This window comes from Erpetoichthys calabaricus, chromosome 3 (genome assembly GCF_900747795.2).
Source record: "Erpetoichthys calabaricus chromosome 3, fErpCal1.3, whole genome shotgun sequence".
NCBI lineage: Eukaryota > Metazoa > Chordata > Cladistia > Polypteriformes > Polypteridae > Erpetoichthys > Erpetoichthys calabaricus.
In genome coordinates this window covers 171,550,421-171,556,420 of record NC_041396.2, presented here as the reverse complement: position 1 = coordinate 171,556,420, position 6,000 = coordinate 171,550,421, and positions in this window count along the sequence as shown.

Sequence of the window (6,000 nt, the reverse complement as noted above, 5' to 3'; positions counted from 1 at the left end):
AATAACCATAAAGCACTGGAGAAAGGCAGGATAGCTGCCTTGAATAAAGGTATACAAATCTCCTTGGGTCCATGAGGTTATGATCTTCTTGTAGTGTAAGATAATTTTTGGAGAATGTGGTAGCAGCTGTTGTTGACTTAGTTAAAATGGTGTCTAATATGCAAATAAAATCCCATCATCATGAACTTTTGTGAGCTCATATTAGGAATGGCCACTAGAACTTTAATTATTATGTGAATTCAGTGCACATTTGTTCATCAGAACTATTTCAGTTTTGTTTAATTTCCCCATCACCATAATATAGCACTCTTCTGGTTTTAGTATTGTCTCAGTATTAATAAAAGATATTTCCCTGTGGATCAAATGATTTCAGGAAATAAACTTACAACCATCTCTTGACTTCTGGTTTTGTTTTATTTCTCTATTAGACATCTGATTATTGTGTTTACCTAATACAGTTTACCTCAACATTTAATACGTCTGTACCACTCACATCTTTATAAGTGTATTGATCAGCAAATTGATCTTTTATAAATTGGTCTATTACATTATTGTGGCAAAATTCCAACTATTGCTCTGTTTAACCAAATAACACTGCACAACAAAGTTTTTGCTTCTTGAGCACTCTTGGGTGTTTCTTATAGATTTTTGGATGCTGATCATGAATATCACATCAAAAGAAAAAGAGAAATCTTCAGTTTTGTCATGATTTTTTCTTATATATGTATCCAAACATTTTTGCTCCCATAAGTGACTTATCAACAACAGTTTGAGCAGCCTGGGCATGTACAGGCATGGAATCAGGTCAGGTTGGAAGCTGTTCTGTGAAAGTTGACATCCTGGGCATGCCTAGGCAGGTCTGAATGAGCTTGATGGTGTCTCAGCATGCTATAAAGTTGGCTTGCATACAACCGATCCTGCTCATTTGGTTAATATAGATAGTCAGTGTGTATATATAGTATCAGTATAGTAAAGTATAGTATCTCTAGCAATATAACAAGTAAGTAAGCATGATGCTATATACGTTTTTGGTGTCGGGCGATATGTCTCGTCAATGTCGTAACAGCCACGATACATTCTGCTATATCTGTGGCGAATATACACTTGCGTCTCAGACACGTTGGATGACTGCTCTTGTGAAGAAAGCTTATCATCTGTATTTTGGCTGCAAAATTGGTGATCAAGACAAGGAATGGGCGTCTCATATTTGCTGTGCGACATATGCTGTCAGTCTGAGAGCCTGGCTCAGAGGCACTCAAAAGACGATGCTGTTTGCTGTTCCGATGATATGGTGAAAACAGAAAGACCATATGATGGACTGTTACTGTACTTCTGTTTGACTAATGTGTCTGGTTTCTCTGCCATAAACAAGAAGTCAATTGAATATCCTAATCTGCCTTCAGCAATGAGACCCGTGCCACATGACGACAGTCTTCCAATTCTGAAACCACCAGAGGATTGAACCTTAGACGAACCAGATGAAGAAACTGAAGAACCTTAGAAGAACCAGATGAAGATGCAAGGTACTGACAGTGACATTGACCTGGATTTTGAACCGTGCTCATCAGGGAATCCACATCTGATAACACAGTCCGAATTGAATGATTTGGTCAGAGATTTGGGTCTGTCAAAAGCAAAAGCCGAGCTGCTGGGTTTGAGACTGCAGGAATAGTGTTTGCTGTCACCAGGTATGAAAATTTCTGTGTTTTTAGGCCAACATCATGATATAACCAAATTTTTTGCACAAGTCGACAGTCTCTTTCTGTTGTGACATTGAAGGATTGTTCTCGGCCTTGGGTTGTGATCACAACCCGGAACATTTGCGTCTCTTCATTGATTCATCAATGTTAAGCCTGAAAGCTGTTCTGCTACACAATGGCAACATTTATCCTTCAGTACCTGTTGGCTATGCAGCACACATGAAAGAAACGTATGAGAATATGGAACTGTTGCTGAAGCACGTCCAGTATAGCAGGTACAACTGGAATATCTGTGGAGAGCTTAAAGTCATTGCTCTGTTACTAGGACTGCAGCTTGGCTATACAAAGTACTGTTGTTTCATCTGTGAATGGGACAGCTGTGCCAAAGAGTCGCACTATTCTCGACAGATCTGGCCACTCTGTAAAAAGTTATTTCCAGGAAAGAAAAATGTGGCACATGAATCGCTTGTCTACCCGGCAAAGATATTTTTGCCTCCTCTTCACATAAAACTGGAACTCATGAAGAATTTCGTAAAAGCACTGAATAAGGAAGGCGAAGGTTTTCGTTATTTAAGACAGTTGTTCCCAAGAATAACTGACGCCAAGATCAAAGAGGGCATTTTTGTTGGCCCCCAGATCAGACATGTTATGAGTGACAAGCGATTTGAAGATCTGTTAGTTGGGCTGGAAAAAATTGCCTGGAAAGCCTTCAAAGACGTTGTTGACAATTTTCTGGGCAATTACAGAGCCCCAAACTACATTCAGCTGGTAGACAAACTTCTCAAAGCATATAAGACAATGAAGTGCAACATGTCACTCAAGATTCATTTCCTCCAGTCACACTTGGACTTCTTCCCCGCAAATCTCAGTGCTGTCAGTGACGAACACGGTGAAAGGTTTCACCAGGACATTGCTACGATGGAGAAACAATACCAGGACAACTGGAATCGGTCGATGCTTGCTGACTACTGTTGGACACTGCAAACACTTTTAATTCTGTTGAATTTAATAGCTTATGCGAAACATAAATGTGACTAAATACATTATTGTCAGTAAACATATAAATGTCCATTTCTCAGAGTTCCTACATGATGCAGTAAAACCAAAACTATATTTGTGCATACCCAGTAGGTACCTGTCACAATCAGCAAAGACTTTTCAGGAAGCAAGACTTTTCAAAAAAATTGTTATGCAGTGTAATTAATACATGTGTATCTGAGTCAGTGCACATAACTTACTCTGTATCAAAGCATTGCATGGATTGATCATTTACTTCAGGTTTTTGCTTGTAATGGTAGTTTTACAAGCTACTGATAATTCCCAGAAATGAGCACCAATCAGTACAAATGTGATTTTGAAACATATAGATCTTGTTATGTACAAACTTAACCCTTCCCAATCATTTCAAAACACATACCACTTTTCATGTTTCCCAAATGAAAGTTGTTCCCACTAGTTCTTTAAGCACCCAACATGTCATGTTTTATAGTTGTGTTGCCATGATGTCACATGCTTCATCAGCGTGGCAACCATAAACAGAAGGTTAACAAAATGGCACTACCAACAGAAATTCAAAATGTTACCACAATAACGAAAAAAATCACTAAATAAATGCATAGTGTATTTCAAAGTTAAATGAGGAAAATGAAAAAAATAATTAAATAAACATGAAATTGGGGTAACTTCCTTTCTACTTGGAGCTACTGTATATCCAGGTTTGGGATTGAGACACCAGGATAAAGTTCTTCCTATTTGATCCTGGTGTCACTGTAACCACAAACTAAATATTGGCTAGAACAAAATGGCATAAAGCATTCTTTCTTCCCTCTGGAGCATACTATGTGTCCTCTCAGATTGCTTCTTCAATTCTAAATGTGACAATGCTCTCCAGCACCACCACATCTCTGCAGTGCCAGGTTTAGCCAGTCACACCTTTACTGCTCTTGCTTACTGAATTTTTTTTTAACCTTATATTCATCATCCAGTAGTTTTCCCATGTTAGTTCAAATTTTATAGTTGGATTTACTCATTATGTCACAGTAAAAATTATGTTTTGCAAATAACTTTCATCACAGAGACTGGGATGTTACAAATGCATTAAATTCATACATCAAAAGATGTCAAGTATATATTTTAGTATTAAAATGGTGCTGATTATTTGGATATAGTACTTTATTTTACACAATTTATGAATATTATAGGATTTGCAAAACTGATGTAAAGATTTATGCATGGTATAACCCACATTGTACATGTAATTTAATTAAATAAAAAAATCCCATGAGACTTATGTTTTTGTTTCTAAAACCACAATGAATTACATATATCCCTTTCTTCCAAATTTATACTTATGTGTATATGCCAGGAAAGTGTTCTTTATGTACTGTTAAAACCAGCTTTCCTTTAAAATAATACAAAAAAATAATATTGGACAAAAGAAAATTGAAATGTAAGAAACAAGTACTGAATGGCTGTATCCATGCTCAGCACTATATTTCCATCATTATATAAAGAGAGACTATTGGATTGTGATGTGATAATCAAAACTAGAGAAAACTCTAAATTCCGGAACTTCAAATTAAAAATATGTAAATATTTATTATTATTTTAGAAAGTGGAAATGTATTCATTTTAACTTCTTCTCAGAACTAATTTGAAATCAATTTATTGACTAGCTTTGTGAAAAGGAAACAGGAATGATAGTTGGCTGATGACTGAGAGATAGTATTATTTCAAGTGTTGACAAAGGGGGATTGAAGTCTTCTTATCTTACTCTTTGGTATTAGAATTTAAGATGGATAGCCTCCAGTGTAAAGGAAAGTATTCACCATGATCAATACAAGGAAAAGGATCACTGTCTTTCATCTAGGGATTAACCACGGATGGCTTTGTATGTGTTTAGTATTTCAGGACAAGATTAGTTTAGATTTACAGATCTTTCCAAAATAAAATAAAAATGTAACAAGTTGCTAAAAATATAAGAACTAAGGTAAATATATTGACTTAAGTATTTATATATTTAAATTTCCAATGCATTTATTAATTTATGTTACATCTGATGTTTGCACATAGCTACAGTTTTCTTACCACCTGTTTCAGTGCTTAATGAGTGAAGGAACACTTTATATACCTGTACTTCATTTTCAAGTGTTTTAAACTGAGAAGCCTATATATATATATATATATATATATATATATATATATATATATTATATTATATATATATATATATGGGACAGCACAGTGGTGCAGTGGTAGCGCTGCTGCCTCACTTCCCGGGTCCTCCCTGCATGGAGTTTGCATGTTCTCCCCGTGTCTGCAAGGGTTTCCTCCCACAGTCCAAAGACATGCAGGTTAGGTGCATTGGTGATTCTAAATTGTCCCCAGTGTGTGCTTGGTGTGTGTGTGTGTGCCCTGCGGTGGGCTGTCGTCCTGCCCATGTTTTGTTCCTGCATTGTGCCCTTTGTTGGCTTGGATCAGCTCCAGCAGACCCCCATGACCCTGTGTTAGGATATAAAGGGTTGGATAATGGATGGATGGATGAATGAATATATATATATGTGTGTGTGTGTGTGTGTGTGTGTGTGTGTGTGTATTTAATATGTGATATTTGTTTACAGTATTGTAAATTATATATCTACTGTGTTTCTAATGTTACAGACATAAGATTTGAGAAAGTATTTCTTTAATTTAAGATGACCAAATAAAAGGGACAAAGACAAAAGACATTAATATCAAAATTTCTGAAATCTCAAATTGAATCTTGAACTAAGAATAATTTCACTTTCTGACACATTTCCACATTTCCACAACTTTAATCTGATTAAATATTGTATCTCAGCTCACCACAGCAGTCATTAATTTGTCAGGCCCGCAAGAGCAAAACTGAGTTTAACTCACCCTTAATATCCTTAAAACTTAGCATTGTGAATTATGTAACTATGAAGGCTTACTGGGAAGTTTTACTTGGATGTCTTATCACTGAGCCTGCATTGGCCAACAGTGGCACTGAGGTGTGCCAATTTTCCATCAGCACACCCCAGAACTGCTGTCTAGAAGGCCAACTGTTATAGAGCATAACATTATCTTTCACTGCAGTAGTGGCTACATGAATATATTATGGTTTATTAACATAACTGATTTCAGTAACTGCAGAAACAGGAATCAGAGCAAAAGCAGGTGGTGCTGTGATCCTGGCAATGCCAGAAATATATTTTTAATTAAGGAAATTAGATTAGAAAATGCAGGAGATTAAAATATTGGTAACCACAAATCACAAAACGTTAAACTCAAAGCAAAT